We start from the raw sequence: 27,029 nt of genomic DNA, 5'->3' as shown, positions 1-27,029 counted from the left end.
TTCAGCATGGCGCGGCGCCACTTCAGCTTGGCGCAGCGCCACTTCAGCTTGGCGCGGCGCCACACTTGACGGATTCGGCGCCACACTTGACGGATTCGGCGCCACATCGGCATGGTCGTAAGACTTTAGATTCCGCACGACCTACTTTTCGTCAGGAAACTGTTCCTGTGCACCAATTGTCTCCTGTGTCTTCTGTAGACGAAGAGATCGAAGAAGATGTAGAAATAGAAGAGGACTTTCCAGGAATTAAGGAGAAATCTTCGGGTTATAAGGAGTTACTCAAGTTTTTCGTGGAAAACTTTGGGGACTCTTTTAAGCCTTCGACTCCGGCTTCTCCCAGATCGCAGTTTAAGAGGGATAACGCCTCGGATCCAGCTCCTTTTACACGCCTAGTTTTGGCGATTTCGGCCAAGAAGGCTATCAAGAAAATTAATTCCTGGCTCTCAGACAAGAGAGAGCAAGGCAAGAGTATGTTTTGTCTTCCACCCTCCAGATTGGCTCATCGCAGCCGCATGTGGTACGAGACTGGAGAACGTTTTTCTTTGGGTGTGTCTGCCTCCGCTCAAGGAGACTTCTCCAGTCTAGTGGATTCAAGTCGTCACACGGCTCTTCAATCAGCGAAGATCTTTTTCACGCAGTCAGAGTTGGATCATCTTCTCAAGAGTATTTTCGCTGTTGTGGAGGTCATCAGTTTCCTTGATTGGTCAGTGGCGGCTCTGGCTAGGAAAGTCAAAGAATTCGGACTTTCGGATGCGCAGTCGACGGATTTCACTTCGGTAGTCGACTGCATAGACAAGGGGGTATGCGATTGTGCCTTGGAGCTAACTTCGGTTTTTGCAACCGGAGTTCTGAAGAAACGACAACTCTGGTGCTCTTTTTGGCGAAGGGTGTTTCCCGCAGCCAGAGGTCTGCTCTCCTCTTTGCTCCTTTGTCGAAGGACCACTTGTTCCCGAAGGAATTAGTTCGAGAGACTGCTGAAGCTCTCACACAAAAAGCTACACAGGACCTGTTGGCTCAGTCAGCAAAGAAGCCGAAGAAGACTACTCCGGTAGCTACTTCCACCAAAACTTCGGTGTTTTCGGACACTTCCAAGACGTTCAGGGGCAAGTCTGCTTCTCGGCCCTTTTCCAAGTTTCGTGGGAAAGGAAAATCTTCTACTCGACCTTCCAATTTTCAACAAAAGAAATGAGTGTGCTGTCCTCCACATAGCAGTAGGTGCCAGACTCCAGTCGTTCTCGGAAGCCTGGCAAAAGGTCACTCAAGATCCTTGGACCTTACAGGTGATCCGAGAGGGGTACTCCATCCCATTCCAACAAAAGCCCCCTCTATCGGACACTCCAGTCGTTTTTCCAACATACTCCAACGACTCTCAGAAGTTTTTGCGCCCTTCGAGAAGAAGTAGAAGCACTGCTAAGGAAACAAGCCATCGAGTTAGTGCCGACCCCATGCTCTCGGGTTTTACAACCGTCTCTTTTTAGTTTCAAAGGCGTCGGAGGTTGGAGGCCGGTTCTAGACGTGAGCGCATTGAACGTTTTCGTAAAGAAAACGAAATTTTCGATGGAAACGACAGAGTCAGTGTTAGCATCTCTTCAACCGGGCGACTGGATGGTCTCGATAGACCTCCAGGATGCGTACTTCCACGTTCCTATCCATCAGGAATCAAGGAAGTTCCTGAGGTTTGTTTTCCAAAGCAAAGTTTTCCAGTTCAGAGCTCTTTGTTTCGGACTGTCAACTGCACCTCAAGTGTTTACAAGAGTTCTGTCAACGGTGGCGAAGAATCTTCACTTACAAGGAATAAGGATGTCAATGTATCTGGACGACTGGCTTCTGAAAGCACACTCCAAAGCCAAATGTGTGGAGGACCTAATGAAGACATTATCTCTGGTAAAGGAACTAGGCCTTCTAGTCAATGTTCCGAAATCGTCCCTGTCACCATCACAGCAGATAGTTTATTTGGGAGTGAGAATGGACTCTCTGACTTTTCGGGCTTCTCCATCAATACGGAGAGTAGAGTCTTGTCTAAGCATGATAGACGACTTTCTACATCGCGAGGTTTGCTCAGCCAACCAGTGGATGAGCTTACTGGGGACCTTAGCCTCGATGGAGAAGTTCGTAAAACTGGGAGACTCAAGATGAGGCCTCTGCAGTTTTATCTACAAAGCCAATGGCCACATAAAACCCATCCGGATTCCTTTCTTTTCAAGATCTCAGATCAGATCAAGAAGGAGCTGTTCTGGTGGAATTCAAGGGAAAGGCTACAGGAGGGAATTTCTCTTTTTATCAAGAACCCAGACCTCACACTCTTGTCAGACGCTTCGGATCAGGGGTGGGGAGCGACTTTAGACAACAAGGAATGTTCGGGCCTGTGGCAGGAAGAGCAGAAAGAACTGCACATAAATGTGAAAGAGCTGAAAGCGGTACATCTAGCCCTGATACAATTTCAGCAAGAAGTAAAAGGCAAGGTTATTCTAGTTCAGTCGGACAACACGACAGCTCTTGCTTATATCAAGAGGCAAGGGGGCACTCATTCCTTCTCCCTGTATCAGACGACCAAGGAACTTTTAGAATGGTCGGAAGAGAACGAGGTCACGTTATTGACCAGGTTCATAAAAGGAGAGAGGAATGTAACAGCGGATCTTTTAAGCAGGAAGAACCAAGTCTTGCCCACGGAATGGACCTTACATCCGCAGGTTTGCAAACGATTGTGGAATCTGTGGGGTTGTCCGCTAGTAGACCTATTTGCAACAGACAGAACAAAACGCCTCCCAGTATATTGCTCCCCAGATCCGGACGACAAGGCACTTTGGGTGGATGCAATGACAATGAGTTGGGATTGCCTAGATCTTTACGCTTTTCCACCGTTCAAAATTATCAGGAAGGTCTTGGAAAAGTTCAGGAACCACAAGAACACCAAGATGACTCTAATCGTTCCCTTCTGGCCATCGAGGGAATGGTTCCCAGATCTTCTCCTCCTCCTCGCAGATTTTCCGAGGATCCTCCGTCGAGGAAAGATCTACTCAGACAACCCCACTTCCTGAGGTTCCATCAGAACTTGTCCGCTCTACGGCTTGTCGCCTGCAGACTGTCGAGCGACTCCTCAGGAAGAGAGGTTTTTCAAAGGAGGTTGCAAGCGCTATTGCACGACCCAGAAGAAAGTCTTCCGACGCAGTATACCAGGCTAGATGGAATCAGTTTAGAACCTGGTGCAATAGACATGGAGTTTCGTCTTCTAAAACCTCTCTAAATCAAATAGCGAAGTTCTTGCTATCCCTTTTTAAGGAGAAAGGATTGTCTTTGAGCACGATTAAGGGGTATCGTTCAATGCTTGCTTCGGTATTTAAGCACAGAGGTCTAGACATCTCGAACAATCAAGATCTAACAGATTTACTTAAGTCTTTTAATACCTCGAAGACGAAAGTTCCTAAACAAATAGCATGGAATTTGGACATCGTCCTTAAATGGATTTGTTCAGATCAATTCGAGCCTTTTAGCAAATGCATCGCTGAGAAACTTGACTAAGAAAACTATTTTTCTAGTAACACTCGCAACAGCCAGGAGGGTGAGTGAGGTTCATGCATTGACAAAACTATTGGTTTCTCTCAAGGAAAAGCTGTTTGTTCTTCCTCTCTTAGGTTCTTAGCGAAGAACGAAGATGCGTCAGACCATGGCCGAGGTCTTTCAGCATTAAGAGCCTTTCAGATCTTGTGGGAGAAGGAGAACAAGAGAGATTGTTGTGCCTGGTGAGAGCCTTAAAGTTCTATATTCACCGAACAAAAGGTATCAGGGGCTCTTCGGAGAACTTGTGGTGTTCTGTGAGAAAACCCGTCAAGACCACTTTCTAAGAATGCTCTTGCTTTCTTCTTAAGAGAAGTTATTTCAGAAGCCCATGTGAATTGTCAGGACTCAGACACGGGAACTCTGAAAGTGAGAGCACATGAGATAAGAGCTGTAGCTACTTCTTTGGCTTTCAGGCACAACCTCTCAGTGCAGAAGATTGTGAATTCTACATTTTGGCGATGTAAGTCGGTCTTCGCATCGCATTACTTGTCAGAATTGAAGACTGATTTTGACAATGGCAGCACCTTAGGGCCTTTAGTAGTTACTGACACGGTGGTGGGTGAGGGAGAAAGAGGGGCAACCCTATCCGACTAACATTTTCTCCTTGAAGTTGGAAGTTGAGTTTGGTTGCGTCGTTTGTAGGTACTATGTTGTTGGTTTAGGAGTACCTACAATCTTTTAATTTTATGGTTGAAAGTTTTTAATTTTATATTTTGGTGATGGAGGTGATCCCTTATTGTTAATTTGGTTCTACGCCCAGAGCAAGGGCATACTAAGTCTTGTCCGTCACGGCGTTGTCCTCACGGCAGTACTAACAGATTGTATCTGACACCCGGATCCTTTATATCCTGTCTATACAATCGAGGGATAAGCAGACTACAGAGGCAGTAACCACTGAGTCAGCAATCCTTCAAGGTAAGGAACTAAAATTCATGTTTTTGATTTCTAACAATATATGTGGCTGACATGATCCCACCTCCTCTAAAGGTGCCAATCAGCTATATGTAACTACCAGGTAAGTCCTATAAGTAAAAATGATATTTTTATGATAAAATAAGGTTTTACTTATACTTACCTGGTAGTTACATGAGTAAACCCGCCCACCTCCCCTCTCATGTCTAGTGGGCTTAAAACTTAATGGGTTCTAGAACATTGTTGGGATAGTTCCTTGTTACCTATAGAGGGCGCTGGTAGAGGGATCACCTAGATGTTTTTAGCGCTAGCGCGAAATTTAAAATTCTGCCGCGCGTCAGAGACGACAGCTATATGTAACTACCAGGTAAGTATAAGTAAAACCTTATTTTATCATAAAAATATCATTTTTATGATAAAATAAATTTTTAGGTACTTACCCTCCATCATTGAAATAAAATAAATTTTTAGGTACTTACCCTCTATCATTGAAACCCTCCCTCCTCCCCTCTTTTGAGATTAAGAGTAGAGTGAGCCACCGAAACATTCACTGTTCTACCCCCACCCCACAAAGGGTGGGGTGTAACTATTGGGAGCGTTCATTAAAGTTGTTTCAATTTTAACACTTGTCGAACCTGTGCCAAAGTAGTTGCAGATAAAGCTAAATGATAGAGGGTAAGCACCTAAAGATTTTATCTTAAAAATCATTATTTCTAAGTACCCATCCATAAGTTTTTCTGGAAGTACCTCTGCTTTACCCTTAAGGAGAAAGTGTTCCAATTCAGGATAATTTGTTTTGGGCTCACAACCTCTCCCCAGGTGTTCACTCGAGTGTTCACCTTGGCTCAGCTTGGGCCCACTCGCGGGGGATATGTCTTCTGAGCTACCTGGATGATTGGCTTGTCCTAGTGAGCTTTTTCGTGGTTGCTCCAAGACAGAGATCACCTTCTCAGCTTTTGTCACAACTTGGGGATAGCAATCAATTTTGAGAAGTCCGATCTCACACCCATGCAGAGGGTAAAGTATCAGGGTATGCTGATAGATACAGCAGCAGCAAGAGCCTTCCCTTCAGACTCTCACATCAGCAGGTTCAGGGAGGCAGTGTAGATGTTCCTGTCTTGGCAGGAACAACCTGCTCGGCAGTGGCATGTCATTCTCAGTCAGCTGTCATCTCTGGAAAAGCTGGTCTCTTATGGTCAGTTTCACCTTTGTTCCCTTCAATGGAAAATGAAGGAGTTTTGGTGTCTGGCAAGGGATCTTCTGTTCTTCCAAATTCCTATCTTGGAAGAAGTAAGGAAAGACTTAGCTTGGTGGCTAGATGACAGGAGCCTTTTAAAAGTGCTGTTAGGCACTCCCCTCTTGAGATGCTTCTGTTTTTGGATGCATCACTTGAGGAATGGGTCGCACACCTGGAGGAGTTGCTGGTTTCGGGTGTGTGGAACTGGAATGACAAATGCTAGCACATTAATGTCATGCTCATGGTGGCTTTTTTAAACCCTTCAAGAGTTTAAGGACTGAGTGATGGTGTATGGGCTTTTTCTTACACACTGTTGGAGATGGGTGAGAGGGAACAGATGTACAGGTTAAAGAAAACTCTTATTCACTCATCCTAATTTATTAACCTTAAGGGGATCGGCCGGTTTCCGACTTTTTTAACGACAGGTTGTTGATATATAGGGGGTTTGTTAAAGGATATTGTGTGGAACTTCTGGGGAAAAAAATTTTGTTCAGTGACCTTAGGTTTTGTGACGCCAGAGCATTTTTCGGCCAAAAATGGCCATTTTCAAAATGCATCTCCTCCTTTGCTTTTTGGTTTTAAGGGATGAGATTTGAACCATGTATAAAACACATATGGACCTTCGATACAAAGCTGGGGATTTTTGATTTTTCAATTATTTTTCGAGATATGAATTTTTTTTTTTTAATGAAATTTTCCCGGAAAAATTACAGAAAAAAATTGCCAAAAATCAGAAACTCAAAATATTAAAAATCCCCGGCTTTGTTTTAATCTACCATGTTTCCCCATGTTATATTTAAAATTTCATTTAGATTGGTACAATACTAAGGGAGGAGATGCATTTTAAAGGCGGAAAACTTATGTTTTGAGAAACGGGCCTTCAAAGTTTTAGTTACATAAAAAAAGTAAAAGGGACTTCAAAGACTGTGTTACAACTAATTCTATGGTTTTAATTTTTATATTTGGGTATTAATTAATGCAAAATGATTATAAATAAGAATATTAATTGATTATTTATGTGCCTAAGACACATTCTTATAAATTTTAGGTTCCTGGTCCCCTGTCTGATCTTGCTGCAAGGTATTACTCTAGGGTATCATAGTTGCCTACACTTTTTATTAGTGTCTCGAATCCATTCCTTGCCAAATGGATCCTGGGAATTACTTTACATTCACAATTAGGGATTCGTGATTCAAGTAATTCATCAAGTCTTGCTTCACTTATTATGATCATTTTATTTTCAGGATCGTCTATAATATCAGCCTCCGAGCTACTGCTTTCTTTTTCTAAAATATCTTTGCCCTTTGGTAGTGACGAACAAATAAAGAGGCGTTTAGGGGTGGATGTGGTTGGTCTCTGGTCAGCAGAGATCGCTGCCTGCGCCGTTTGATGGGCGACAGCTCTCTCTCTCTCTCCGTCGCTCCATTCCCTCTATGGCACTAATTTCTTGAACTCTTTCTTCTACTTCTCGCCTGGACTTTTCCACTTGGCTTTTCCACATTCTAGAAGCATGAAGTGAACTCTTGGACCTTTTAGGCACGGTGAAAAAACAAAACACCGCAGAAAATACAGAGTTCAGTCAAGGCTAGCGAGCATGAAAAAACGTGTCCTTCTAGATTGGAAGTTTATAGGCAACTCTCGGCCACAGTCGGCGTCATGGTATGACGTGTGCGTTGTCATGGCTAGGAATAACTAAAAAGGTGCCGAGTAGGATATTATTGACATTATACATTTCATTTCAAAGGAAGTTTTCGTAATATATATCGCAAAAACTATACCAGACTAAATCATTTGCGCTACTGGTGTTTTATGGGTATATAGTTATTGTTACATTTTAGGCCATAACTAGAGAAATATGGCAAATTTTAGCATAATATTTCGTGGACACATTCTTGAACCCTATACGAAGCCATAGAATTTTTTCAGCAAATCGAATTTTTAAAGATTATTGGGTTTTTGGCGCCGATCCCCTTAATACTACAGCTTATCAACTGTTCTTAGCAAAATGTAGCCTATTTCATTAATCTTAATATTGCAGTTTTTCCCACGACCATCAAAAGAACTTTAACCTAATTTATTAATCTTAATACACAATTAAGTAAACACAACCAGAATATGGAGGAACTACGTCAGTGGCATCCAAACACATAAACACAAATCCCGATTGAGGTTCAGTTCAGTACAATTCCCAATCTTTCATCAATAACAGCCATAAGTGGTTGGCTGTGATGGTAACTCTGGCATATGTCCCAAAATAGTTCCTTGTCATTATTAGCACTTCATCTCAGAAGAATTAAAAGGTAATCATGAAAGTCAACGTATAATTTGGGTAAACACCAAAGAATTTGGTTTAACTATGGCATCCAAGCAGAGGACAGAAATTACTGTGGAATCTCTTCATGCAGTCTTTATCTACACAAAAGCACTTCATCCATTACAACGAGAATCTGAGATCTCATTTACGACAATATCAACATACAGATATTTTAGCACGTTCTCTGACCCCCATCCCATTTGAGACAGACACTGTCTTAGTAACTGCTATATAAATCTTGGAGTGAAAATTGAAAATGGTGTCGGTGTCTACAGCTGTTTGACTGATTTGGTAGTTGCCAATGAAATCTATTACAGGCGAAGGGGAGCTCAACCTTCCATCACTCAACTGCAAAAAAATTAAAAAAACAAACATGAACCCTCAAACACATCATGCATTCACAAACAGATACATGCATACAAAACAAACATAATGGAAAAAAACACAAAGTCATCAGATGAAACAAATATGAGAAACTAAACACAAATTTCATCACACAAGCCCACTTTCCAAATGCCACCAGAATGGGGCATTCTGTGGTGTTGATAAGCGACGACACCATGGTAGTGGCATATGTTAATCAGGAAGGGCTAGTTTCCTGCCAGCTTCACATGTTGGCAGTGCAGGTGCATGAGTGGGCAGTAGTGCACTCAGTAGAACTGTCAACCAGGTACATTCTGGGGACCCAGAATGTAGTGGCAGATGAGCTCAGTCGCCAGGGTCAGGTGATAAGGACGAATTGGTCCCAGTGCCAAGATATAATTAAAAAGTTGTTCAATCTTTGGCGCCTCTCAATGTTAGATCTGTTTGCAACCCAGTATAACAGGAAGTTGCCAGTGTTTTATTCTATTGCACCAGATCCATGAGCAGCAATGGAGGATGCATTCCAGCACCCATGGGACAATCTGGAAGTATACACTTTGCCTCCATTCTGTCTGATTTGATGGGTTATCAACAAGGTCATGATCATCCTGAATCTCAGGATGACCTTGGTGGCTCCCAAGTGGCCACATGCTGAGTGGTATTCAGACCTGCTAGCTCAACTTTCCGAGGAACCAAGAGAGATTCCCCCATGGCACAAACTGTTGTGTGATCCACATGCAGAGGTATCACTAAGCGGCGGAAGGAGTGGTGCTTCATGGCTGGAGACTATCCAGCATCTCTTGCGACCGAGAGGCTTTTCTCGCTACACAGTGACAAAGATATCTGGATACCTTCCGAAGTCTTTAGTGGCTGTGTACTAGAGGAAATGGGCCATCTTCTGTGGTTGGTGCCATTGACTGGATGTCTCAGTGGTTGGAGATACTCTTCAGCATGTAGCGGACGTTCTCATCTTTCTTTGTCGTGAGAAGCTCCTCTCAGTATTGGCCATCAAGGCCAAGTCCTTCGGTTGAAGGAGGTAGATCTCTTGTCCTTGTGGGAAATCTCCATGCTTTTGAAAAGCTTCAAACAGTGTTGCCCTCCCAGGGAACTCAGTAGAATGTGACTCTCATTTTAAGGAGTCTGACCCATGCACTGTATGAGCCTTTATGAGAGTCATTAGACAGGGATCTGACCTTTAAGACTTTTCTTGCTTGCCCTGGCATTGGCGAAGAGAGTAGGCAAACTTCATGGCCTTTCCTATGATGTTAAACCCTCGAATGGATGGGGATCTGTTACGCTCGAGTTTGTCCTGGAATTCGTAGCGAAGACTCAAGTCCATCTCAGTTCCTTCTTTGCAGGACTTTGTAGGTGGTGATCGTGACAAGATGCTACTTTGTCCAATTAGGGTGCTGTGGTACCAACTTGAGAGGACTCGGCATCTCAGGCCTGAGTGTCGATGACTCTTCGTTGTTACTGGCTCGACCAAGAAAGGGGTGTCTAAAAATGCGGTTGCTTTCTGGCTTTGTGAGATGATGGACATGAATATGATCTGGGCGAGAGCTCACAAGGTTAGGGGCATTAGCCCATTCCTCGCGTCCAGGAGAACCTGTCTGTTTTACAGGTATTACGAGGGGTGTGTAGTCCTGCCAGACTACATTCATGTCGTTTTACCTTCAGGACATTGCCCACAGTTGCCCACAGGTCCATGGACACATTTTCCTTGGGTCCTGTGGTGGCTGCTCAAGTTGTGTAGCTCACCCAGCTCCCCTAGAGGAACAAGTAGTATCTCGCCAAAGGTGAATGGTATGGTAAGCGAGAGAAAATATATATGAGTTACTGGTCTCCTCCCTTTTCTCTTTTACCTTTCTCTCTCATAAATAATGTAAATACTGTTATCTCTTGTAAACAGCGTAAATACTGTTGTTGTTGATGGCACTGATTTTTCTGTTGATTTTTGCAATGTTACTTTTGTTGTGAATCTGTTCATTAGTTTTTATGCGGATTTTATGTTATTTCAATTCTTTTGGAAGACACTGAGCTGAACCCTGGGCCTGTTACTCATTACAGTAAAAAAAAAAAATTGCAAAGTACTTTACTCAAATATTCGGGGCTGAAGGTTAAATTTTCTTGATCTCCAGAGTTGTGCCCATAACTATGATTTGATTGTTTTATCTGAGACTCTTGTAAGTACATAGCAACAAGTCAAAGGTTGAATTTTTAATCCTGAGGTTTGATGGCCCTGGCTTTATCGTCATAACACCCCACATGCACAAGGTATGTATACACTCAAGTCCAGACGACCTATTTATTATCAGAAAAATTTGGAGTGTAGTTGCCATGAAGTCCTTTATTTTGAAATTTTCAGTAAGTTCTACATTGTTTACGTATTTGCTGTTTACCACAATCCAAATATTGACAATTCTATATATGACTTAATCTTTTGGAAAGGATTAATATGGCTCAGTCACAGGATGTAAAAGCTTCATTCGTTATTTGTGGAGATTGTAACGCAAAGCACAGCGAGTAGCTAAATTCAAATTCCACAGATCAACATGGCTGGTCTGCTCTCGAGTTCCGTGTATCCTCTGATTTTGTCCAGCTAATGTAGGAACCCACACACGTTCTATTGTGAAGCCCAAGATTGGTGGATATATAGGCATTTCGGATCATTGCATCATTGAGTTGGACGTATCTGTCAATCAGTATATTCTTGATGTTGCCATTGGAAAAATGGTATGGCTGAAATCTAGAGCCAATTGGATTGCATTATTAAAGTCACTTAATATTTCTGATGCTTTATTAGATCCTGATCCCAAGAAGCTGTTAAATGACATGCTGATGGCTATTTTAATAAGATATGTCCTTAGAAAGGTTATCAAATTTAGGACAAATGACCAGCCATGGTTTGATGAATACATGTAGACAAGCCTACCTGACAAACAGACCAAATTCAACACAAGATGAAACTGTTCAAATGAAAATTACACCATTTTTGTTGCATCTCGCCATACTGCGAATAGAACTTATCATACAGCCGAGAGAAATTACAGTACTTCCATGAAGAGGAAACTTGAAGGAATTAGTCAGTCTCATCTATGGTGGACCAAATTAGCATCATCTATCTTTGGGTCAGGCTCGTCTCCCATTCCAACACTACTAACTGATGATGGTAGATTGGTTACTGGCTCTAGGGAAAAGGCAGAACTGCTTCATGGTTACTGGCTCTAGGGAAAAGGCAGAACTGCTTCATCGAGCTTTTGAAGCTAATCAATCCGCTGAGGATGCCCCTCTCCCTGATACTTGTCATCCTAAACCTACAGTCGACCCCAGGGATTTGTTGGGGATAGGGACCACAAGCCCCCTGTGAATAGCTAAAATCTGCGAATACTTGACACGTCCCTCTAAAAACGCTTATAGCTGCTTATTTTAATAGTTCAAACACCAAATGTCTACCTTAAACTATCATCATACACCAAATATACCTTAAACTATCATCCTAAAACACTTTAACATCACTTTCAAAGTCATCTTACAACATTACCCTTAAAAATATATATGGCTGACAGCTACATGTGAAAACTAATCAAGTTCCCCTATACTGTATTCAGGCATGTACGTTTTCATTCATACAGTTACTATACAAGCCATCCCCTTTTTCTTTTATAGGGCAAAATTGGTAATTTACAAGAGAATGAGAGAGAGAGAGAGAGAGAGAGAGAGAGAGAGAGAGAGAGAGAGAGAGAGAGAGAGAGAGAGAACAGAAATACATATGCACATTAAAAATATTTAATATTAAGATTACGTAAATCATATGGATACTCACCAGTGACGAATGTTGATTAAAGAAGATGATGATGGAGTTTACCTCCTCTGGGGATGCCTCTTTCCCTTCTTCAGGAGGGTTTCGCCGGGTTTTGGAAGGCGCCTTCATGTTAAGGTACTTATACATTTTCACAAACGTGGTATGATAGGGCTTCATGAGATCTTTAAGGCCATTTGAAAAATTAGTGGAGCTTTCCTTAGAATCATCCCATGCCTCTGTCATCGTCTGCAGCTCCTTGGGTTTCTTGAGAATTTCGTACAGACCTTTGAATTCTGCAAAATCCTGCTCCGTTGGGGGGATAGAAAGTACAAACGAGTTCCTATTCACCTAGGGCCATCGTAAGTATTCTTTTCTCTTCATATTCCTTCTTGATGAAGAAGACAGCACTTTCTTTCACACCATAATGGGCTGCTACTTCTCCATGACTTTTGCCCTCTATTAACATTACAATAATGCCTGCCTTCTCAATTTTCATGATTTTCCGCTGGCATTTAAGGCTCTTGTCCAGATGCTGTAGAAGAAGCAGGGCATTTAGGAGGCATCTTGGGGCATGATTCAAAAAGATACGTGAAATCCGCACCGATACTTATGTACACAATGTGCAGTAGAGGCATACGCAGTGAACTGAGAAGCTGGGCAGAGATGCTAGGTCATTTGCACATCATGTACAGTACATACGTATGTGCAGGGTAGTGTGCAGAACAACATTGATATTCTGCGCATACGGTACACTTATTTTATTGATATTTTGCTGTGTTGTAAGATGATTTTGAAAATTGATATGAAAGTGTTTTAGGATGGTGATAGAGTGCATATAAAATACGTAGGTAGTTTGTAGAATGACGGGATTATGGTTGTCTGTGGAACTTGTCAGTTCTGTTTTCATGTTATATTTTCATGACTAAATACATTTTTTATGATAAAAAAGATTTACTATTTTCAAATATTACAGTACTGTAATATATTAATGTAAACAGGAAAATATCAATAAAATGTATTTGTTTTTTCTTAAAAAATGCTCTACCTAAGCCAAGCAGTCGAAAAGCTCTAGCAAAAGAAAACATCTTGAGATGCTGTATACCCAGGTGCAGTGCTACGTGACATGCTATTGGCTATCATTTGCAAAGCAGCCAATCCAGGAGTGCCATTCATTTTCTTTGGCACTCATTGGCCCTGTAAGGAGGTAGTGCCATCAGAGCACCTTGTGCGGGGAACTGTAGGCATTATTTAAGGTTCTTTGCAGGATGCCTTTGGCCCTTAGCTGCAACCCCTTTTGTTCCTTTTACTAAGCCTCCTTTCATATTCTTTCTTCCATCTTGCTTTCCACCCTCTCTTAACAATTGATTCATAGTGCAACTGCGAGATTTTCCTCTTGTTATGCCTTTTAAACTTTTACTGTCAAATTCTGTTTCAGTGCTGAATGACCTCATTGGTCCCAGTGCTTGACCTTCAGCCTAAATTCTATATTCAATCCAATTGGCACTCATTGGCTGTATCCTTGGCGCTGATTGCCTATACCCTCCAGGCATTATCTCGTGGAGATGGGCTGCGGGTGCCTGCATCTCTGCAAGTTCACCACACAGACCGCTTGTTCGACCATGTCACTGCATATCTGTGTACTTTGCTTATCTTTTGTGTTTTTTTAATCTTTGTGTATCTCTTTAATCATGCCCTAAGATGCCTCCTAAATGCCTTGCTCCTTCTAAGACTTCTTGCAAACAGCCTAAGCGCCAGAAGAAGGTCATGACGTTTGAAGAGAAGGTAAAACTTATGGATATGTTAAAAGAAGACAAGAGTTACACAGCTGTAGCCCACCATTTTGGTGTGAATGAGAGTACCTTGTGGTACATCAAGAAGAGAGAGACGGAGATAAGAAAGGCCGCGAGTGCTAGCTGCTTTGGTATAGCAAAAACAATATGTAAAGTGTGTGATCAGACAGTCATTAAGATGGAATCTGCATTGGTGTATTGGGTAAAGGACTGCCGTAAAAAGATCCTCCCCCTCAACACTAACATCATTTTCAAAAATAGCAAGACAGCTCTACCAGCAGTTTTCGACTGCTAGGGAAGGTGGCGACGTACAGGAAGGCGATGATGCATGGGAGGCCTACTTCCTAGACTTTGATGAACCTGCGGAAGAAGATGAGGAAGCGCCACTAGCAGGACTATCATCAGCTCCTCAAGGTTTTCAGTCCAGCAAGGGGTGATTCCACCAGTTTCTGAGGCAGTTCCAGCTCAGGAGTGTTTTTCTGCATGGGAAAGCAGCATCCAGACATGGAAGCAGCCGCGCAATATCCTGAGACCTTCAAGAAAATCATCAGGGATAAGGGCTACCATCCAGAACTGGTGTTCAGTATGGACGAGACTGGCTTGTTCTGGAAGATGGCTTCCCGGACATACCTCAAATAGGATGAAGCCAAAGCCTCCAGGTTCAAGGCCCAGAAGGATAGGGTTACCCTCATAATGTGTAGGAATGTGGCCGGCTTCTTGCTAAAACCAGGCCTCATTTACAAGGCTGCAAACCCCAGGGCCCTCAAGAATAAGAACAAGCACTTGCTGCCTGTGTTTTGGATGCACAACCCCAATGCCTGGAACACCAAAGTCCTTACAGATCACTCATTCATTCAGAGCTTCATCCCTCAAGTTGTGCAATACCTCAACAAATTGTGCATGGAGGTCAAGATGGTGTTGATTATGGATAATTGCTGGTGGCCACCTTCTGGAGCCTTATTACGAAGGAGTCCAGCTCGAGTTCCTCCCTGCCAACACCACCTCTCTCCTCCAGCCTGCGGACCAGGGCGTGATCTGTGCCTTCAAGGCACTCTACACCTGGAACTCCCTCGAGCACCTTGTGAATGCAGTGAATTGAAGGAGTATTGGCATAAATTCCCGATTACCACATGTCTAACCGTCATTGACCAGTCATTGAAGGACATGAAGAAGGAGACCCTGAACACCTGTTGGAAGATGTTATGGCCGGGGTCTTTGCATGATTATGAGGGCTTCTCTCCTGAAGAAATTCAACATTCAGCCATTGATAAGATGGTCCAATGGGCGAGGATTCTTTGTGGAAAAGGCTTCGATGACATTACCGTGGATGAAGTAGGCACCCTCATTGATGCCCACTGTGACCCCTTAATGGACCAGGATTTGGAAGAGCAGACAAAGTCTGCCAGCGAGGAAAAAGACATGCCAGGTTCAGGGAACGAACCTTAGGATGAGGGTTTGTCTTTGGAACGTCTGCCCCAACTTATGAGGATGACAAAGGAGCTGAAGGGGCCGACTTCGGCATGAGATCCTTATATGGAACGCTCTGTAAAGTTCAGATGCCCTTGATGCAGCAATGGCACCCGGTAATAACACCCTCGTCAGCATGAAGAAGCAGCAACAGCAGCTGCATATCACCATGTTTATCAAACGAACGAAGGACCCTCCCAAGCCTCCCCAAACTGATGAAGAAGTGCCTTCCCAAATGCCTGAAGGAGTGCCTTCCCAAGCCCCTGAAGAAGGGGAAGTTTCACCCCCAGAGGAGATGTAATTCCTCTGCTTTGCTGTGCAGTCATACCTTCATCATTATCATTGGACTGCACAGCTAATTCATCATCATCTTTAATCAACATTCATCACTGGTGAGCACCTGTATGATTTATGTAATCTTACAGTATTATTATTATCATTATTACAGGTACAGTATTATTATTATTTAACTTATTACTGTATTTAATCTTGTTATATTATTACAGGAACTGTACAGCATTATTATTATTATTTAATCTTATTAATCATATTATTATTTGAAAATTAGTACATACAGGTACTGTACTCATTATTATCTGTACGTATTATTACAGGTGCAGTACAGTATTATTATTACATTACTATATAATTTAATCTTATGTAATATTATTATTTACTGTAATCTTATTAAACTTAATATTTGAAAATTAGTACTGTAAATCATTATTTTATCATAAGAAATGTATATGTACATACAGTATGTAGTCATGAAAATATGTAATTACAGAATATTGCTCTCCAAAAAAAAATCCATGAATAAGCAAGTTTCCCGCTAATAATTTGGAGATAGGTTCCACAGAAAAATCTGCGAATAGGTGAAGCCACGAATCCAGAACTGCGAATAGGGCAGGGGTCGACAATTCTTACAAAATTTGCATTTTGATCCAGGGATGTTAAGAAAATTCTGGATAATCTTGATAGCTGGGGTGGAGAAAATGCTGATGGTTTCTTCCCTTTGTCTTTTAAAAAAAAAGTTTCTAGTGTGTTGTCTCCCACGATTAGTAGATTCTATAGATTTGTATGTCGACGTAGTATATTTGTGATTGAGCACAAGCTTGGTAGTACAGTGCCTGTTCCAAAGAGTGGCATATCTGCAGACTGCAGTAACTACCAGCCAGTCTCTTCTTGATTTTTTGGCTGTTGGCTCCTGATCACAGTACTGTAATTTTTACCTTCCTAGGATATCTTCTATCAGAAGGAAAACAAATATCAGGTTATGTAAGAATGATTACTGTGTAAGTAGGATGCTGAAATTTTGAGGTGGATCAACATACTGTTTGTACCAGCTGCAGGGGTGCAGAGTGTGATCTAGACATTAGATGTGAGGAATGCAGGGATTGGTCTAAGGACCTTTTGCTTAAAGTGTCAGATATAGGAAAAGAAGGGAAGTAGATAGATTGCGGAAGCAATTAGTTAGGGCAGGTCATAAACCTGTCTTTTCTTCCCTTCCTAGTGACCCTTTGTCTGTACTTAGCTCTACTCAGTCTATTGCTAGGCCTAGTAATATAGCTAGTATGGAGACTTCCTCGTTAGCTCCACCTTTCACTCCCCTTTCGGTTCAGAAAAAGCGTATTGAGAAACTAGAACAGGATGTAAACATTATTTTAGAATCCGTTAAAGGTTTGAATTTATGGTAGGGAGCTTTACCGAGCCGCCCCCCCTGGTGTGCAATTGTTTTTGCATTCCCCTTTTTGAGTGAGGTGAGATCTTGGTGCCGCTGCCTGTATGTAGCTTGAACCTAGGACTGCCCTGCGACAGTTGGAACAGTCCTGTGCCACCCAGTTCTCAGGGTGATGGGGTTCTGTGCCCTCCGACTCCTACCTCTCCTTTTTCACGATTTGAATCCGTTTAATGCGTTTGCTGAAAGATCGCTTTGGTAAGCATAAATCTCACTGTATTTCGACTTCGCTGTCATCGATAGCTAGTAACGAGGTTGCTAGAACGGTTAAGAGTAAGAACGTAGGTAATATAGACATTGTTATTAATGGTAATATGCCTGTAGCAAGTTGTTCTTCCTCTGTTATGTTGATTCAGTCAGTTGTTGAACCTATTTTGTTTGCAGCTACATCTCATTCTAAATATTTCACTGCTATTTCTCTTCCTCCTTGAGATGCACCTGTTTGTTTGTTACATGCTGTTGGAAAATCTCCTTCTGACGCTGTTAATGTTTCTCTTCCCCCTCCTACTATGGTTACAGATTCTACTGTTGCTTCCAAACTAGATGCTATTCTAGCTGCTTTACTTTCTAAAGATGCGTTGTCTTGGGATGACCTTAAGCCAGTTGAGATGCTCTTGGATGAGGTGGTGGAGTTAGGTGTCATCTACCCATCTCCCCGTCCCTCTCTGTTACAAGTCCAATTTTCTTTGACGCCTGGTGGCACCTTGTCTTCTGCTTTGCCGACTGTTATCGCCTCAAATGGACAGCTGCAGACTACTTTTCATGGAGTCCCCTCCTATCGAGTTGAAATTTTGTTGCGAGGAGTTGGCTGCTGTTACCATGAATCCGCAGCTTTCGGAAGAAGAGTTTGAGTCAGAAGAGTCTCCTTTGGTCTTTCAGCGTTTGCTAGAACGTTACTCTTCTCTTTATCCTCATTTGGTGGAGGAAAGAAGTTCTATAGAGACTAGGTCTGTTTTCTTGTAGTATTTCGGCGCCTGTTAAGTCTTTGAAGGAGCCTAAGCTTTCTCCTTCAATTAGAGCGCATTTTGACGAAGTGACTCATATTCTGGCGCACTAAACTTCCTCCAAGTATGCCAGCTCTAGTCTTCCTGGTTTTATGAAATCATGGACTTCATAACACAGGCTCGTTACTGGTGCTTAAACCTCCTTCCGGTGACGATTCTGATTTCCTTGCTTGTCTAGATCCTATGAAGAGACGTGCTCTTGAGAATGGCAAGGTGCTTTGGTCTAATGCAGGGGCAGAGACTTTGTCCAAGTCTTTGTTTAGAATTATTTAAGTCTTGTCTTTTACTGACCTTCACTTAGTACTGTTGCTGCCTCTCTGTGCCAACTTAAGGACTTTCTGGCGCCAGCAGGTATCAAAGCTTGGGAGAAGCCCTTAGATTTTTTTACTTGCCTGTACAAGGCTATCTCGGACGCAACAGGCGAGTGTTTTTATGCTTTTTGTAACTCGGTCTTAAGAAGAGAGAACAATTGTGCTCTTTCGTCTAAGGTCTCTACTACCAAAAAAATGGCATAATGTGGCACTCCCTTCCAGAGTGAACGGTCACTTCATGCCCCTTTGAATTAGCATTTCCCGAAAGCATAAGACCCTTCCTTCCTTTCTGTATCCTTTCCATGTACTTAACATAGTGCCAAGAGGCACCCGTGACCTTAGTGCCACGTCTGGCACCATGCCAGTCATCCCCAAGTACAGTGGCATCACGTAATATAAGCCCACGAGTACTTCGTTTCAGATGCCTCATCAAGGCAAACTAACTGCATGACTTTGACTACACAAAGTCATGTGCCAGAACACAATTAAGTGCATGACTGACCTTAGAATTACTTTAGCAATAATTTTATAAAACTGTTTACGTTGTTACTTTGATTTATATAAGCATGAAATATTTTACTTTGAGTTGTAATAATCGCTGCAATAATGAATTTTATTACTAGCAGCACTTCATTCTACATTAACATGAAATTCTGAAATTAATGTAAAATAATTTGCAATAGCTTTATTTTGTAGAAACCCTAATTTTAAGTTAATGAGTGTAATCAAGGGAAATTTAAAGAGAGATGAGCATAGTCAGTCGAGTTAACTTATTTGTAGACATTTGAACCCAATTAAAGGTGCGACATGTCAATTAGAGGGGAGAGTTACTACGAAGGGACACCCTTCCCAAGCTGACTCTCCCACCTAGCTTCACAGAAGGAAATGAAATAAGATATAAACCTTTATGTTGTAAGAGAATAACATAAAAAACTGTTATTTTGTTCAAAGAAGCACAGTCGTTCTTCATCATATTGCTGACTGACAGGAAGGCTATGGAAAATATCTGTCCCTTCTTAATCTATAACTTATTGCTCCCTAGACACTCCTTAACCTCCTTTACTTTAGATCCGTGACTGCCTGAATACCTATGTTTCCAGGAACAAAGCCATTTGGAGGCAAATCCCTGCTATAGGCTAAGATGAGCCGGTGAAGAAGATTTACTCGAAGAGAAAGCTCAGGGGCCCTTAGCAACTGACCACGTGGCCCTAGCCCTGCCATGTGGTAACCAGGTCAAAGAAAGCGTGCCAACAATCTGCAGGTGCAATCATAGAAAATGGAGCGTCAAGAGAGTGGGAAGTTAATCCTCCAAAGGTCATATAAGGAGCCATGAGATCGGAAGACAGACGGAGGCATCTTGACTACTGCACCCGAAAGCAGCTTCCCCTTGACACGTGCTCCTCTGGGCCATATCCCCGACACGTGACTTTCTTGCTCAAGCCCAAGTTTTCCTACCAGTGAGAGCCCCCCTAAATTCCTCCTATATTCTTATCTGTGGTGAAGACAACTCTCCAACAAAGGCAACATACCCTGATCAGAAGTATTTCTTAATCAGTCACGAACTTAATCTTTTACCGATTTTTCCATTTCATTTCAAAGTGCAAAGTTAAGTATATCTTAGTTTAACCAGACCACTGAGCTGGTTTAACAACTCTCCTAGGGCTGGCCCGAAGGATTAGATTTATTTTACGTGGCTAAGAACCAACTGGTTACCTAGCAACGGGACCTACAGCTTATTGTGGAATCTGAACCACATTATGACGAGAAATGAATTTCTATCACCAGAAATAAATTCCTCTAATTCTTCATTGGCTGCTCGGAGAGTCGAACGCTGGGCCAACAGCGTGCTAGCCGAAAACTTTACCCACCCCTCCAATGAAGAACTATTTCAAAGTGCAAATTTCCATTCTAGACTCTCTTACCAAATTTTCCATTCATTTCAAAGTGCAAATTTCCATGCTAGACCTGACTTCATTATTTCAGTGCATTAATTTACTCGTAAGTGTGTCAGTGTCGTATATTGAGATACCTTGGCACCTTCTGTTCACTTCTCGACTTTTCCTTTGATTATGCTGTTACTTTCCATCATGTAAACTTGTGCATTCTCCATTGGAGACAGAGAAGCTTGCTGTGGAATCTTCCCTTTGATTGTGCCCTGCTTGCCATGGTCTCAACCACGGCCATTTAACTCTACAGCGCCATTGAAGCGAATTTCTTCGACACCTTGCAATTGTTGTTTGTTAATGTGAATTTGTTATTTAGCAGGACCTTGTTTCTCTGCCTCAGTTAATTCCTGTTCTTCTGATTTTGTTGTTAATGTGAATATAAGTGAATTTGAATATAAGTGAATTTAAAGTGAACCTAAGTGTTTATCTACAACTTCTCCCCATTGAGTAAAAGCCTTCAGTCGGGTATAATAGATTTCCCCTGGTAAGTGAAGCATTCTCTTAGAAAAAGCATAAATGTAAATTCCTGCTCAGAATCCAAGCTCCTCACAGGCAAAACCATAATATATATATATATATATATATATATATATATATATATATATATATATATATATATATATATATATATATATATATATATATATATATATATATATATATATATATATATATATATATATATTATATATATATATATATATATAATATATATATATATATATATAAAAATATATATATATATATTATATTATATATATATAATATATATATAGAAAAAAAAATATATATGTAATTAATGTATAGTAAAAAATGAGTTAAGTAAAAGATGGCTAAGACGTCAAGTCACAACCTAGTGATATGTACATCCGAAGCTTCGACCGAGGTGCCTTCCTTCCACATACTTATAAAAGGGACCAGTTTTGAGAGGGGTTAATCCCAAGCTGGGTGAAAACAAATGCAAACATGGAATTCATTAGCCGTAGGGCTATTGCTGCTAAACAGAAAGAAAGTAAATGCATGAACGTAGCATTTTACATTGGAATTCACTTACACACTGGCAAGTTCAGTGCCTTTATGGCATCTTCTGTAGACAGAACACTGCAGGTGTCGTCAGAGGAGAAGAGGGTCTTTGTTGTTCATCCTGTTTATCTATTCTGTCGCTAGGCTTTGACCTGTCGCTTACCGATGCTGCCCTTGAGAGACCGTTTAATCTTTGTTACGTTCAGTAGCTGTGCTCTTTGATGCAGAACTAAGAGTAATTCGTCCTGAATCCTTAGTTGGAATCTGGAGGATTTTTCGTTATGTGCCAGCAAGGAAAATGGCATCCTTTTTTAGAACTGATATGAGAATCATTCTAAGCTGGAAATACTAATCCATTTTGATGTTTAGATTTTGATAAAAATATGAAAACGTTTACATATTTTGTCATGTTTGCTAGAAGCCTTATTCACCGTATTAAGGTGACTGGCTTTAAAGACAGAAAGCGCTTTTAAGTGAAATACAGTAGGATAGTAAAAACAAGGAATATTAGCGGGTTGTTTATATTTATCTTGCTACCAAGCGTTACACTGTTTGCCATGCTTGTTTGATTGTTTGTGAAGCCTGTGAAAAGTGTGTTGTTTCGGAAATTAAAGCGAATAATTAGCCATGGTGGGAGGGTAAAGCAATGGGTACATAAGCATTTGGATATAAATTGAAGGAGAGGGGAATGCAGATGTAAGGTGAAGGCCGTGTCATGTGAGCGGGTTCGGTTTCGTCTGACTTCGCAGTGTGTTGACCACAAGGACACTCGAATGTTGACCATTATGGTGTATAGCTGGGCTTTTATAATGGAATATGTAGCCATGATTTTACCTTTTGTAAGTTAACACAACACATTTGTTCTTATCTTGGAGGAAGACTGTTGAGTGTTGACTATATGGAAATTCTAAACGATCAGTCATAAATAAAGATAATCACGCATGTGCAGATAGTAGATAAATTGCAAATTAAATAGGAAGGAACTCCTTGCCATCATAAGCAGTCATGTGCTGATAAATAGTAAAGAACTGAATATAGAAATTATAATGTAGTTTCTTTTGTTATTTTATACTATTATTTTTGTTAAGCATTCTCATCCGTCTGTGTCGAAAAAATTATAAATGATTTAGAAATATGCATATGGTAATAATTATGATGACAGTTATAAATTGCTTAGCTGCTTATTAATATTCAATTGTTTATATTAAATTTTTTGTTTCCCCCAGGTTCTCCTGCTTCAGAAAGGTAGGATCCACCACGATACAGGCGAGCCTTGGCTTTTAGATTTTTCCCATCAGTTTTTGGAATTTCAGAAAGGAAGGCCGAATTTTGGTTGTATAGTATTTCATTTACGGTATGATAACACTGTGCCTCGGAAACAAAGCTGTCTGTCATAATTGGCGGGGCGTTATCCAGTGGTAATAAGGGAAATTTCAACCATGTACGAAAATATTAGCCACTGTTGTCTGTGGGGGATTTTTACTCAGCAGGAGGTTTCACGTGTTATTAATCGTTAATATGTTGGGAATTTTGGTACCATAGGTGACAGTGTTATTTCTTGATGCGATCAGCTATTTGCGTTATTCGGACAGGCATGAGAAGCAGTTTGAGTATTTTATGCTTATTACCTGTATTAGTGTATTTAGTTGTGTCATTGGCTACATGTGATTTATTAATTGTTGCTTTTAGTGGGTGTATTACACTGGATTTATAGTGTTAATTTTACACCATTATATGTTTTGCCATTTTATACTTTCATTGTTATTTGGTAATTTGTGAGTTGCACAAATATTGATGTATTTTATAATTTTTGCAATTATTTATTAGTGTATTTAGTTGTGTCATTGGCTACATGTAATTTATTAATTGTTGTTTTTAGTGGGTTAATTTTACATCATTATATGTTTTGCCATTTTATATTTACATTATGTTGTAATTTGTGAGTTATACAAATTCTGATGTATTTTATCATTTTTGCAATTTTTATTTTTGCGAAAATGGGTGTGTATTTATGTGTAGTGAGTTGAATTTGCTAGTCAAGGCTCGCCGTATATGATGCTACTCTGAAGGCTGCTCTTAAATAAATAATGATAATTATTATAATTGCTTTAGTTGCTGAAACTCAGAAATATAATGTCAGAATGATAATAGTTTAGGTATTTTATTTTTAAACTTATTAGATAAAACAAATTGAGCTAGTGAATTTTACGTACGTTGCTAGTTAGAAAATGCAACTAATCATGATCATTGCAGACTTACTTTTAAATTGTAAATCTATGCAGTTTTTGCATCTTGTGCCAACCATTGCAGCGTTATCATCCCGCATTTTACAGAAGCTAAGTTGCATGCGTTTTCCTGTTGTAGGATTCGTTGGTTGTTGTTGCTGGCTTGTTTAGGTGCTCTCTTGCGATGCTTTGTTTCGTGCCATGTTCCGTGTACTGTTATTAAATAGCCTGTGCTTGCTTTAGTGTTAGTCTGCTTGCGCTGCCGGTTTTGACGCCCGTTGGTCCGGTCTCTCGCTTTCTCTCTCGTTTTGCTTTTGGATGTAGCTTTGTGCGTTTTTGTTCTTCTGTAAGATGATCTGGGATGATAACTGTTCCAAGATTGTGGCAACTTCTGAGCATTAGTTTTGAATACTCATCAGGTTTTCAATAAAGGATTTGAATAAGCAAAGAAAGAGCTTAAGACGCGTTACAACATACTTGGGACTTCATTTTGGAAGTTTTACAGATCTCTGACTGGAATATGTGAAAGTAATTAAAATTATTCAAATTTTGCGGCAAAATAGCATGAATATACTCATAACTGATAAATTTCTGCTTAATTCAAGATGAAGAATATTAGACTTCCCAGCTTTAAACGTATGGCAACCAACAATTGAAATTACTGTGTTTTTAAAGTTAAAGAAATTAAATTCATCTCTTGAGGTTTTCATATTTTTGTGTTGACATTTTCCTCTTACAACTCAGCCTTCAGGGTTTCATCCGTGGTGGAAAAGGCTCCACGCGCGGCTGTATTTGGTGAGTGTTATATATTTTCAGTTTTTAAATCCGGGAATTTTTAATGAATTTGTGCACATATTTCTTTTCAGGAGAAAACATTTGCTTTTAGGTTTTGGTTCAGTTTTCAGATTTTGGGTTTCGCCGCGCTTTCAAACCTTTTTGTTTTGATACAAACGGCGTTTTATCCGTTACGGTTTAGTATGAATTTTAAAGTTGGTATTTAAGCACTGAAACACCATTTTAATTGATTGCAAGAGTCGGCAATCCCGTCGATGTGTTAAGAAAGCCCCGCAATAAGTTCCGAATTGTCGGTAAACGTGCTGAAATGATACTGAACAATTTCGAATGGCGAACGTGCGCTTTGGCTTAGTTATTAAGAAAAAACATATATTGCATCGGAATTAGAATACCTTACTGTAAGTGAAATGCGAATGTCTTCGATCAGCTTTCTTTAAATTAAATGAAGAGAATTCTCCTCTCCTTTTATTGTATATCCGAAGCGTTAAATTAGTTTCGTTATGTGTAAAATTTCAAATAAACCAAGTGCATTAAGAATGAGAAAATGAAGGGAGGGGATAGAAGGGTATTAGATCAAGCTGCAAAGCGTAATAACTCAATACTGTCGACCAGTTAGAGGATTCAAGCGTGACCTTGATGTGCATTGGGCGTGGATTGTAAAAGGTAGTATATCGTTTGGGTCACATACTGCAAGAGGGTTGGGTTGTATTATTTAGGTTATAGTTATTTATAGGTTTTCTATTGGTCGGTCATGATGTTAGGTCATATCAGCCAGGTTAGGTTAGGTAACTCAGGTCTCTAGGTTTTGTTTGTGGTTGTTGTTGGTCCGAAACCCAGGGAAAGAAGACGGAAACCCGAAGCGTCATCTCGAGAGACCCAGAATCCACATCTCTTTTCAGGTAAGGTTATCTTCACGCTTCAGACCTTTCTGTCTACTTGAAGAAAAGGAGAGCTGTCAGCTGTCTTTCAGTTATACATGAGCGCTAAAGCTAATACAAGTAAAAAAGATTATCTTGCTTCTTCTACAGAAAAATGTCATTAAATTATTTTATCTGTATTAAGGATTTGACGACAGTAATCATATTTAGAAGAATAACATACGTACCGAAAAGCGGATTAAGGTTCCGCTAAGTATTTTAAAAGCCGTTCGATCTCTCCTTCACTACTAAGTAGACTGAAAAGTGTTCTTTCGCTCAGATCTTTTAAGACGATGAATAATGTAAATGAAAGTTCTACTCCGTGTGATACTTTTCCTAAAGTTTAGAAATATGTTCGAAGCAGATAATTACAGGAAGATTTGATGTCATTGTTGATCGAGTCCATTTTGTTGAAAACCTTAAACTCTGTACACTTTTACTAAATGATTTTGAGAGCTTTTTGAGGATTTAATATTTAAATTGTAAAAAAATTTAGTTTTACTACTAAATTTGTGAATTTTCAATTTAATTTTCATTATTATACCAATTATTCAAGGACCTTTTCCTAATTTTTTACAGTTAATAAAATGCATCGTCTTAAATTTTCGCTTGTTGTGATAGTTTCTTTAATTCGTATTGTTTTCTCATTTCTAACAGGTGGGATGTCATTGAAGCATCTTCAGTCGTCTCTCTAGAAAATTTGTACGGTGGTTCGACCAGGAATATCTTTAAAACATTATAACGTAAGTTTTCTCTTGCTATTTTATCATTTCTTTGGATGAGTTTTGTAATTCCGTATCTAAGTTGCGTCTCTTTTATTATTGGAGGTTGTTAAAGTTTTTGTGTTAAATTTATGTTTAGTTGATAATCCTCCTCGAAGAAATTACCCAATCTCTTTCTCACTCTTTTCGTGCATTTTTCCACTGTGTAATTTCTTTACTAATTACGATTAGGAAGAATTGCCATCATTTCAGACTTAGCCGGCATTGACTAATATGCAGTGGACTGTATCAGGTTTTCAGTAAGCGCAAAGCGAACAAAAACCTGGAACTTAAACTTGAGCTTTTATAAGACATTTGAATGTTTAATAGACGAGCGGGGTATATTAGATTTCCTTGTTTATGAGTGACTGACAAAAATATATACGGAAATCTTTTTGCGTGCTGAGGTGGTTGAACATTTTTAAAGTGAGAAAACGTGTGTGTGTAAGATCTGCTTGTTCACGCATTTACATAGATTAGGGGTCTGTGTAGTAGATTGATAAGCAAGATTTTAAATTGCAAGTTGTTTTGAAACTTGTTCAGGAATAAGTGATATGTTATAAAAACAACTTTCATGTTGGCGAAGATAATTGTCAAAATATATATTTGCTGCTAATGTTGAAGAGGTACTTTGTCATTCTAAACAGAATTATTTTGTGCTATGTTGTTTGCCTATCTACTAAGAGGTTTTGTTGCAAAAGTCAAACTGATTTCCTCACCGTAACCTGATGGTTCGGTTTAATCTTTTTCCTGTGATCCGAGTAAATAGATCACTTCAATGGAATAATGGAAAACATGAATCTTGTACACCTGTTCCAGTATGTTTTCCGTAATTCTCTTCAGATATGTTGTGTAATACTGAAACG

At 40.3% G+C, this 27,029-nt stretch overlaps 1 long non-coding RNA gene across 1 annotated transcript in view; it reads left to right on the top strand.

The window, feature by feature from the left end:
* LOC136854781 (uncharacterized) overlaps positions 1-26,182 on the top strand; it is a 52,957-nt gene extending 26,775 nt beyond the window's left edge. The window contains exons 2-3 of the long non-coding RNA XR_010857795.1: positions 22,692-22,710; positions 26,060-26,182. This is a non-coding gene — a long non-coding RNA (uncharacterized lncRNA). The remainder of the gene's footprint in view (positions 1-22,691; positions 22,711-26,059) is intronic.
* The last annotated feature ends 847 nt before the right edge of the window (positions 26,183-27,029 follow it).

This window comes from Macrobrachium rosenbergii, chromosome 30 (assembly GCF_040412425.1).
Source record: "Macrobrachium rosenbergii isolate ZJJX-2024 chromosome 30, ASM4041242v1, whole genome shotgun sequence".
Taxonomy (NCBI): domain Eukaryota; kingdom Metazoa; phylum Arthropoda; class Malacostraca; order Decapoda; family Palaemonidae; genus Macrobrachium; species Macrobrachium rosenbergii.
The sequence above is the reverse complement of the archived record's forward strand: the minus strand, read 5'-3'. Positions and strand labels throughout refer to the sequence as shown.